At 44.5% G+C, this 12,091-nt stretch overlaps 1 pseudogene; it reads left to right on the top strand.

The window, feature by feature from the left end:
• The window catches only part of LOC113034810 (uncharacterized), a 234,154-nt pseudogene that overhangs the window by 158,305 nt on the left and 63,758 nt on the right, over window positions 1-12,091 (top strand).

Raw genomic sequence — 12,091 nt, 5'->3', positions numbered from 1 at the left:
GTGGCTGGGGAGAGGGAGGTCTGGACCTCTTTGCTTAGGCTGCTACCCCCGCGACCCGACCGGATAAGCGGATGAAGATGGATGGATGGATGGATGGATATTTATTTTCGTTTTTCCTGCAGTGTATAAAAATTGGTGTATTTCAAAAATAAAACTATGAAGACACTCAAAATAAATTTCCTGTGGTGGGAAACTATTTTGTGCAACTTTTTTGTATTTACAGTTTTGAGCGATAAGCCTCTTAAATTTCTCTAACTACAAATATATGTTAAAAAAGCAAAAACGATTTTAAATTTTTTTGTAGTTTGACCTTTTTTGCAATTTATGTAATTACTATGCACCTAATGCAGACATATTATTAAAATCTGGGCTATAATGGTTGTATTGATGTATAGCAACTTGAAATGCTCCCAAAAATGGCTCCACAGCAGGTAAAAATATAATATAAGCTCTGGCGGACTTGGTTCTATGGTAGGTCTTAAAGGGTTAATGTGAAACATTCAGAGTTTTTTCTCTTGTTGTGTTTGTTTGAAGCTGCTTCCTGTTGGCTTCAGCTGTTTGGAGTTTCCATTTTCTAAACTTCTACATTCTGAACCTTCTTCAGCTCTGAACAGATGATGAAACACTGAATGATTTCAAGCTCACACTTTGTCTAATAAACTTACATCTTTCATTCTTTATACAGATTGAGGGGCTGTGGTTTGTCAGAGATCAGCTGTGATTATCTGGCAGCAGCACTGAAGTCCAACCCCTCCCATCTGAGACAGCTGGACCTGAGTTGGAACAACAAGCTGCAGGATTCAGGAGTGAAGCATCTGTGTGGTTTCCTGTTGAGTCCAGGATGTGGACTTGAAACTCTGAGGTCAGTCAGCATGTTTTAGTTGTGCTGAGATGAATATGATGTGAAAGTTGTGCTGACACTAAACTGCAGACATCAGGCTGATATTATACTGATCCACACTGAGGATCTTCATGGTAAAGTCTGTTTTCTTCTTCTCTGGTTTAGTCCATTGACTGCAGCAGAACCATGTTCACATTTCAAACAGTGAGACTCAACGTATGGCCCGCGGCCCACACGCGGCCTGCCCACCTTTCCTGATTCAGAGAGAGGGGACCCTGATTAACTGTGTAGTGTTCTTCCTCACAGTTCTAAGTATCAGACACAACAATGAATAATCCACAGCTGACTGTCTTTAGCAGGTCAAAGGTCACGGCACACAGCAGACAGTGGGAAATATTATAATTCTGATCATTTATCAGCACATATCCATATGTATAAAAACAAAGCTGACACTGTGAGACTTGATCAGAGGTGTGATCATCACAGCAGAGGCCTTTGTGTCAAAGTCACTGAGGATCAAACAGAAACACATGAAGCAGATTTTCCTGTTCTGGCTTTTTATAGCAGATAACCTTCAAAATATTCTGCAGTCCATCAAAAACTGAAGCAAACCATGAATCAACATGTGAACATGAGCTGATGCTGCTGAAGGGAAGCAAAGTTACAGAGGTTTGATTACAGACACAGCTGAGAGTTTGTAATCTGTCATCATTTTAAAAGGTTTAAATTTCTTCAGTATTGAACAGCAGAAATGAGGCTTTGTTTTGGGAGGCCGACAGCAGTGAACACAACAGCAGACTGGTGCGTAATAAGCAGTGAATAACGCAGGAAACAGATTTTTGTTAGGTGTAGCTGTGTGCAGACAGGAATAGGACCCAAGGTGCAGACTCCGGAGACAGAACTTAAACAAAAACAGCTTTAATGCTGAACGCAAACATGGCATAACTGGAAAATGTCAAAAATAAACTAACACCGGTGGACAGGCAAAACACACAGCAAAATAAACGGTAGATTGCGACACGGACACAGAGAAACACAGGGCTTAAATACACAGAGGGAGAAATCAGGAAATGAGTAACAGGAGGGAAACACAGCTGGGGCAAATCAGAACTGACGAGACCAAAGAAGCGTAAACTGAACACACTGAGAAAAGACAGAGACCTTCAAAGTAAAACAGGAAACGCATAACACAGACTGAACAAAGACACAGGCTCATAAGCAGGCACTACAAAGAAAACAGAGATGTGGGAACAGGGCAGACACAAACACTGACTGAACACGGGGATATAGGAACTAAGGATACACATAGACGCGAACTAGACAAGGGGATGCAGGTGATAGGGGAGACAGAGCAACTAAAGAAGACAGAGACCTAAGCCATAAGACAGAACTCAAAGAAACCAAAAACTAGACAGTATAAATAATATCATAAACTCAAAAACCCTGGGTCGACGACCCAGGCATCCTAACAGTACCCCCCCCCCCCCCCCCCCCCCCCCTTAAGGGCTGGCTTCCAGACAGCCCAAACCAAAACATCAAAACCAAAAAAAACAAAAACAACCCAACCAGGGTGGGCGGCAGGGGAAACAGGATGGAGGGCTCGAAACAAAACAAGGAGCCAGAAACAACAAAACAAAAAAAAAGGTGCAAACACTGGAGCCCGGAAAGCAACGGAACAAAACACAGAAACAAAGTCCAAAACAACAGCACCAAGGCCCAGGCAAAGTCCAAAAGCAAACAAACAAAAGAGCTCACGAAAGGCGCAGAGGCCCAGGCAATAGTCTCAAAAAGTCCAATCCCAGGCAGTTCAGGGGGGCGACCCGGAGGCTGATGGTCCAAGAGCCCAGAAAACAGTTCAGGAGGCTGGCCAGGCAGAAGGCACCGGTGGCGACGGAGCAGATCAGGAGGCCATCCATGACGGCGGCGTAGCTCCGAGGGCTGTCCATGACGGCAACGACGTCCAGTCATCAGCCGGACAGGACGTGCAGGCCGGACAGGACGAACAGGACGAGCAGGAACAGACAGCAGGGAGACCTCAGGAGCAGACGAAGCTGAACACTCGGAGGCCGGACCAGGCAGAGCTGCAGAGGCCAGAGCTGCAGAGGCCGGACCAGGCAGAGCTGCAGAGGCCGGACCAGGCAGAGCTGCAGAGGCCGGACCAGGCAGAGCTGCAGAGGCAGGACCAGGCAGAGCTGCAGAGGCAGGACCAGGCAGAGCTGCAGAGGCAGGACCAGGCGGAGCTGCAGAGGCAGGACCAGGCGGAGCTGCAGAGGCAGGACCAGGCGGAGCTGCAGAGGCAGGACCAGGCGGAGCTGCAGAGGCTGGGGCCGGACCAGGCGGAGCTGCAGAGGCTGGGGCCGGACCAGGCGGAGCTGCAAACTCAGAGGCAGGACCAGGCGGAGCTGCAGAGGCTGGGGCCGGACCAGGCGGAGGTGCAAACTCGGAGGCCGGACCAGGCGGAGGAGCCGGTGGTGGCTGAACGGCCTCACCAGAACCATCAGCAGACACTGGGACGTGCTGGCTGGGTCCTCCCGGACCCCCAGCTGACGAGGCAAGAGGCTGAACGGGCCCCTCGGACCCTCCAGCGGAGACAGGAGGCTGAAGCGGTTCCTCGGACCCTCCAGCGGAGACAGGAGGCTGAACGGGCCCCTCGGACCCTCCAGCGGAGACAGGAAGCTGAGCAAATGACTGAGCCGGTAACTGAGCAGGTGACTGAGATGATAGGTGAGCTAATGTCTGAGCTATGGAGAGAAGTTTAATGTGTATTGACTCATGTAAGAATGATAGTAATGGTGGGTGAGGTGGTGGATGAGCACTAACCCGAGCTATGTCTTCAGAGCATATGGATAACTGCTGGACGGGCTCACCCGAGCCTACAGCGAGGACAGAAACCGGTGCAGTGGCCTGCTGGGCAGTAGCCGCTCCCACCCGCGGAATAGACACGGGCGCAGAGACTAGCGGAGCCTCAGCTAGCCTGGAAACTGGAGCAGGGACAAACTGGGCCCTAGCCCCCCTCACCTGAGGAACTGATACAGGTGCAGGAGATGGCTGGACTGCAGTTGCCCTGGGCGAAGGAGCACCGGAAGGCAAAGGAGCAGGCTCACTGAAAACTGGCTCATATGGAGTTTGGAAAGTGCAGTCCTTTTGACTCACCACCGGAGGTTGCTCAAACGTGTCCATATGACGGCGACGTGAGCGCCGTTTCCGTCGGGCAGAGGTAGCTGGCGGCGTGAGCAACTGAGCCTCCGGTGCACAGAATGGTGACGCTGAGGCCGGAGCATGAGTGCCTGAAGCCATGCGGAGGACTCCCAACTGTAATGGCCGCATCTTGCGTGCTAGCGGAGCAACAGGTGGAGACTTCTGGCAGCTCCGGGGACCGCCGAGAGCCAGCCGAGTGCCATAAAAAATGCGCCCGACGTCAGGGGTGAGCCAGGGCTTCCTTTTTTTTTTTTTTTTTTTTTTTTTTTTTTTTTTAAGTGACATCAGAAACAGCAGCATGTGACATAACGTGGAAAAAAAAAAAAAAAAAAAAAAAAAAAAAAAAAGGATGACAAAGGTGAGCCAGGGCTTCCAGCGGAGTTCCTCCTCCAGCTGGGCAAAGGCTGCTCGGCGTCGCTCCTGGAGTTCAAAGTCTGCTGGGTCCATGTTCTGGTCGCAATCTTCTGTTAGGTGTAGCTGTGTGCAGACAGGAATAGGACCCAAGGTGCAGACTCCGGAGACAGAACTTAAACAAAAACAGCTTTAATGCTGAACGCAAACATGGCATAACTGGAAAATGTCAAAAATAAACTAACACCGGTGGACAGGCAAAACACACAGCAAAATAAACGGTAGATTGCGACACGGACACAGAGAAACACAGGGCTTAAATACACAGAGGGAGCAATCAGGAAATGAGTAACAGGAGGGAAACACAGCTGGGGCAAATCAGAACTGACGAGACCAAAGAAGCGTAAACTGAACACACTGAGATAAGACACAGACCTTCAAAGTAAAACAGGAAACGCATAACACAGACTGAACAAAGACACAGGCTCATAAGCAGGCACTACAAAGGGAACAGAGACGTGGGAACAGGGCAGACACAAACACTGACTGAACACGGGGATATAGGAACTTAAGATACACATAGACGCGAACTAGACAAGGGGATGCAGGTGATAGGGGAGACAGAGCAACTAAAGAAGACAGAGACCTAAGCCATAAGACAGAACTCAAAGAAACCAAAAACTAGACAGTATAAATAATATCATAAACTCAAAAACCCTGGGTCGACGACCCAGGCATCCTAACAATTTTTGAAGGTAAACTGTTCTTGAAGTACACTGAGAGAGAGAGAGCTGTGCAGGAAGTAAACGTCAAAGTCAGAGAGAATTCATGACGATGTTCATCAAACGTAAAGCGTAGTTTGGATCTTCTTCTGCTGCTGGTTCAGTCAGTTTTGGTTGGAGACAGATTGTTATGGCCCGTCTAGGCGCGGCCAGACCACAACATAAAGGGTGATCCATCTGCGTCCAACCCCAAGTAGCACGTCACACACTTAATAATTTTTAATAGTGATTTATTTACAATGAGTGCAGTTAAACAAAGGAAGGGAGCATATCATAACTTCAGGGTGAACCCAAGGCCAAAAACACAGACATAAGGTAGCCTATCTCAGGAATAAATACAACTTACCTACGCAAAAAGAACTAACTCAAACGACAATCACTTTCCTCCCTGCCTAACAAAAACAGGAGAAAACTGATCAAACAAAAAGGCGGTCCACTCCTACATGCTCTTACATTAACCAACATAGTGACACAGTTAACGGTCTGCCGGTTGGGTTGGGCCAAGGATGAATGACATGGCAGTCCCTGGCGGTATCTTCTTATCTGCTGCCAGCCATCCACCCTGGATGCACCAATCATGGAGGAGCACCTGCACAGTCAAATTTACATATAATTACGACAACAGTCGTAACACTGATGAAACCTGAAGCTTCAGGATTTGTGAGCTGTCCACTTTCAGCCCCGACGGCGTGTCCGTGTACGTGCCGTAGAGTGAACGATCCACGCTCTGTGTTTCCATCATTGTGTGTTTAGCTGCTCTCATTTACTGTTTTATCTGTTTGGTTGTTGTTGAAATACTTTTGGGAGCTTTAACCTGAGATTCTGGCAAAATACATTTATATTAAAAATCGATTCAGGATTGAATGAATCAACATCGCTTTATTCAAATTAAAACCATTTAAATAGGAAAATCCATTTTTTTACAGCCGCCTCTAATGCTGGGTAATGTCAGCTGGTCCATGTGCAGCTGGCTGTGAGGCTCAGGGAGCGTCTACAAAGTGCAACACTGAAAGAACATCATCCATAAATATTGAGTAATAACTGGACTCTCATACAGCGAGACTCAAATGCCTTTAAACATCAGCTTATCCTGCTGATCCAAGTCCAACACTGAGTTTGTAAAAACATGTTTGTCAATCATTTTGTTTGGTTTCTGAGGAAAATGATTCAATAACTTGCTGCTAATACACAATATTTCATCATATTTCCTCATAACCCTCTTTTGTCTGACCATTTGATCCCATTTGAATTTGCAATAAAGGATCCACAGAGTTTGGTGACAATAATGACAGTAGATGTTTGTGTGAAAGTGCTGGAAGCAAATGAGTGTGTGATGTTCTTTCAGTGTTGCACTTTGTAGACGCTCCCTGAGCACTGGTCTCACAGCCAGCTGCACATAGAGACCAGTGTTGTTAGTCCAGGTCAGAAGATGACTTGTTGGAATGAAAACGAGCTTGTAGTTTGTCTGCTTTAATAATGTGACTGGAAAAAGGTGTTGGACTTCAAATATGTCCATTTCTTTCACACTTCACCTTTAAAAGTGAAGCCTTGTGGTTCCTGGAAGGAAAAACACGACTTTTTCAAGTCTTTGTCCTGTTTTTATGAGAAATGTACGACTTTAATGTGAAACATTCAGAGTTTTTTCTCTTGTTGTGTTTGTTTGAAGCTGCTTCCTGTTGGCTTCAGCTGTTTGGAGTTTCCATTTTCTAAACTTCTACATTCTGAACCTTCTTCAGCTCTGAACAGATGATGAAACACTGAATGATTTCAAGCTCACACTTTGTCTAATAAACTTACATCTTTCATTCTTTATACAGATTGGAGAGCTGTGGTTTGTCAGAGATCAGCTGTGATTATCTGGCAGCAGCACTGAAGTCCAACCCCTCCCATCTGAGAGAGCTGGACCTGAGCTCCAACAACAAGCTGCAGGATTCAGGAGTGAAGCATCTGTGTGGTTTCCTGGAGAGTCCAGGATGTGGACTTGAAACTCTGAGGTCAGTCAGCATGTTTTAGTTGTGCTGAGATGAATATGATGTGAAAGTTGTGCTGACACTAAACTGCAGACATCAGGCTGATATTATACTGATCCACACTGAGGATCTTCATGGTAAAGTCTGTTTTCTTCTTCTCTGGTTTAGTCCATTGACTGCAGCAGAACAATGTTCACATTTCAAACAGTGAGACTCAACGTATGGCCCGCGGCCCACACGCGGCCTGCCCACCTTTCCTGATTCAGAGAGAGGGGACCCTGATTAACTGTGTAGTGTTCTTCCTCACAGTTCTAAGTATCAGACACAACAATGAATAATCCACAGCTGACTGTCTTTAGCAGGTCAAAGGTCACGGCACACAGCAGACAGTGGGAAATATTATAATTCTGATCATTTATCAGCACATATCCATATGTATAAAAACAAAGCTGACACTGTGAGACTTGATCAGAGGTGTGATCATCACAGCAGAGGCCTTTGTGTCAAAGTCACTGAGGATCAAACAGAAACACATGAAGCAGATTTTCCTGTTCTGGCTTTTTATAGCAGATAACCTTCAAAATATTCTGCAGTCCATCAAAAACTGAAGCAAACCATGAATCAACATGTGAACATGAGCCGATGCTGCTGAAGGGAAGCAAAGTTACAGAGGTTTGATTACAGACACAGCTGAGAGTTTGTAATCTGTCATCATTTTAAAAGGTTTAAATTTCTTCAGTATTGAACAGCAGAAATGAGGCTTTGTTTTCGGAGGCCGACAGCAGTGAACACAAAAGCAGACTGGTGCGTAATAAGCAGTGAATAATGCAGGAAACAGATTTTTGAAGGTAAACTGTTCTTGAAGTACACTGAGAGAGAGAGCTGTGCAGGAAGTAAACGTCAAAGTCAGAGAGAATTCATGACGATGTTCATCAAACGTAAAGCGTAGTTTTGATCTTCTTCTGCTGCTGCTTCACTCAGTTTTGGTTGGAGACAGATGAAACCTGCAGCTTCAGGATCTGTGAGCTGTCCACTTTCAGCCCCGACGGCGTGTCCGTGTACGTGCCGTCGAGTGAACGATCCACGCTCTGTGTTTCCATCTTTGTGTGTTTAGCTGCTCTCATTTACTGTTTTATCTGTTTGCTTGTTGTTGAAATACTTTTGGGAGCTTTAACCTGAGATTCTGGCAAAATACATTTATATTAAAAATCGATTCAGGATTGAATGAATCAACATCGCTTTATTCGAATTAAAACCATTTAAATAGGAAAATTTATTTTTTTAGCCGCACGTTTTGAGTGTTTCCTTTACATGTGTGTGTTCCTTCTTTTTTCTTCAGGAACACACACACATGTAAAGGAAGCACTCAAAACGTGCGGCTATCCTAAATGGGCGTTTTTAAAGTCAGCCAAGAGGCACAGAAAAGAAGACCAGACACCAGCGAGGGAGGATAAGAAACACAGACGCAACAACATTGTCATCCCCTATGTAGCCGGTGTATCAGAAAAACTCAGGAGAGTTTTCTCCAAGCATGACATCCCAGTGTATTTCAGACCCAGCAACACACTCAGACAGAAACTGGTTCACCCGAAAGACAAAACACAAACTTAACAATGTGGTGTATGCTGTACAGTGCAGCGAGGAATGCCCAGACCTCTACATTGGAGAGACCAAACAGCCACTTCACAAGCTCATGGCACAACACAGAAGAGCCACCTCCACAGGACAAGACTCAGCAGTCCATCTGCATCTAAAGGTCAAAGGTCACTCTTTCGAGGATGCCAATGTTCACATTTTGGACAGAGAGGACAGATGGTTTGAAAGAGGAGTGAAAGAAGCCATTGGGTGGCTGTAGCTCAGGTGGTAGAGCAGGTCATCTACTGATCGGAAGGTTGGTGGTTCGATTCCCGGCTTCCCCTAGTCTGCATGCCAAATATCCTTGGGCAAGATACTAACCCGAAATTGCTCTCCGATGCATTCATCGGAGTATGAATGTGTGTGAATGTCAGTTGTGCTTGTGCGAATGGGTGAATGCACAAGTTGTGTAAAGCGCTTTGAGTGCTCAGAAGAGTGGAAAAGCGCTATATAAGAACCAGTCCATTTACCATTTACCATCTATGTCCACTGTGAGCGACCATCTTTGAACAGAGGCGGGGGTTTACGACCCCAACTCTCTGCCATCTATAATCCAGTTTTGAGATCCCTTCCCAGACGCCTTAACGCCCACTCACATCCTGGGCCATCTGACCTCAGGAATTTGCATGACAAGGTGGGGCCAGGTTTCACAATGAACACACCCGAAACTCTTGCTGATTGCGTCCCACACCCAATTTCACACCTTGGCTCAGGCGATTAGAGGATCATCAGGGGGTCCTTTTGTCCCTCTGTGGGGGGTTACTCCCACTAGGTTTATATCTGGGACTCTCCACCATTTGACCTTAGAACTGAAGAAGCTTCTCGGATGAGAGGTGAAACGTCTTCAAGTAACTTAAAGAAGTCCAGACGCTTTTCTTTGCAAGCTCCTTTGACTACAATGACCTGGATGACTGAGAACCTTCACAGACATTGAGTAATAACTGGACTCTAATACAGTGAGACTCAAATGCCTTTAACCCTTTACAGCCGATCGGAGCGGGAACGCTCTGTTTTGCGTAAGTATTTTTAAATCCCAGTAGCACTGCAACCACGTAAGCTAGTGCAAATTTTTTTTTTCCATATGAAACCGGAGGAGTTGTACTTACATCTCATGCCATCAGCTTGTCCTCGGTCACGGTTTCCTTCCACATAAAGCTTTGCAAAAACTGCATAAAAAGCGCTTGCAGGAACAAAAACATAATATTCCAGAAACACGCTTTACCGATTCGATCAGCTGTTCATAACACTTCCTACGTTGGAACAGACGTCAGCGCAAACATTTGCATTTCCGCCATTACCTGCCCGAAACCGGAAGTGACGTCATTTTCGCGGAAATGTAGTCTTTTTTACTATCAGGTCATCAGGGCCTATACTGGTCTTTTTAAAAGTTATCTTTGAGTTTATGACTTTCTGTGTCGTTTCTGGGATGCTTAGGACTCATATTGCACTGCTGGAAATAGTTTATTTTGATGCATATGCTGCTTTTTTGCAAATTTGCAGTATAATATTTATTTTCGTTTTTCCTGCAGTGTATAAAAATTGGTGTATTTCAAAAATAAAACTATGAAGACACTCAAAATAAATTTCCTGTGGTGGGAAACTATTTTGTGCAACTTTTTTGTATTTACAGTTTTGAGGGATAAGCCTCTTAAATTTCTCTAACTACAAATATATGTTAAAAAAGCAAAATCAATTTTCAATTTTTTTGTAGTTTAGTGCACTTTTTTGCAATTTATGTAATTACTATGCACTTAATGAATACATATTATTAAAATCTGGGCTATAATGGTTGTATTGATGTATAGCAACTTGAAATGCTCCCAAAAATGGCTCCACAGCATGTAAAAATATAAAAAAGCTCTGGCGGACTTTGTTCTATGGTAGATCTTAAAGGGTTAAACATTAGCTTATCCTGCTGATCCAAGTCCAACACTGAGTTTGTAAAAACATGTTTGTCAATCATTTTGTTTGGTTTCTGAGGAAAATGATTCAATAACTTGCTGCTAATACACAACATTTCATCATATTTCCTCATAACCCTCTTTTGTCTGACCATTTGATCCCATTTGAATTTGCACTAAAGGATCCACAGAGTTTGGTGACAATAATGACAGTAGATGTTTGTGTGAAAGTGCTGGAAGCAAATGAGTGTGTGATGTTCTTTCAGTGTTGAACTTTGTAGACGCTCCCTGAGCACTGGTCTCACAGCCAGCTGCACATAGAGACCAGTGTTGTTAGTCCAGGTCAGAAGATGACTTGATGGAATGAAAATGAGCTTGTAGTTTGTCTGCTTTAATAATGTGACTGGAAAAAGGTGTTGGACTTCAAATATGTCCATTTCTTTCACACTTCACCTTTAAAAGTGAAGCCTTGTGGTTCCTGGAAGGAAAAACACGACTTTTTCAAGTCTTTGTCCTGTTTTTATGATAAATGTTCGACTTTAATGTGAAACATTCAGAGTTTTTTCTCTTGTTGTGTTTGTTTGAAGCTGCTTCCTGTTGGCTTCAGCTGTTTGGAGTTTCCATTTTCTAAACTTCTACATTCTGAACCTTCTTCAGCTCTGAACAGATGATGAAACACTGAATGATTTCAAGCTCACACTTTGTCTAATAAACTTACATCTTTCATTCTTTATACAGATTGAGGAGCTGTGGTTTGTCAGAGATCAGCTGTGATTATCTGGCAGCAGCACTGAAGTCCAACCCCTCCCATCTGAGAGAGCTGGACCTGAGCTACAACAACAAGCTGGCTAGGCTTAGTACACCATTAATCAGTTGTGTTTTACCATTGCTCTCTGCAGGGTTGATGTCAAGACTTTTAAATCTTCCATAGACAAAACCAGTGAGTACTGAGACTCTGTGTCACATTCATCACTATTTCATCAACAGCATATCACATAAAAGCTCGTTTGTGCTTATTTCATTCTGCAAAAATCTATAAATTATGGGGGTTTTAAGGATGTGTTTTTAGGTACTGGTTTTGGTCAAAATATTTTAATACTTTTTAAAATCTTTTTAGTGAGTGAGAAGGATGCAGCTGAAGAAGATGGTGGGTCCTTAAGGAAGAAAGAGAAATCCCTCACAAACAGTTTGTATTTGATCAGAAAACCACTAAAAAACTAATATGATTGTAAACAGCACCAGTTAGAGTTCCAGGAAATCCTTAATTATTCGATGTTTGTCTCTCATCAGGTTACTCTGAGGTCGGACTGAATCCAGACTCATTAGACACAGAGCTATATTTGTCTAAAGATGACATAAAGCACATTAAGGTGAGAGAAAAGCATGTGGATCTGATTGTCTTGTGATACAAAA

Source organism: Astatotilapia calliptera, chromosome 13, assembly GCF_900246225.1.
Source record: "Astatotilapia calliptera chromosome 13, fAstCal1.2, whole genome shotgun sequence".
Lineage (NCBI taxonomy): Eukaryota > Metazoa > Chordata > Actinopteri > Cichliformes > Cichlidae > Astatotilapia > Astatotilapia calliptera.
This window is presented reverse-complemented; position numbering and strand designations above follow the sequence as displayed.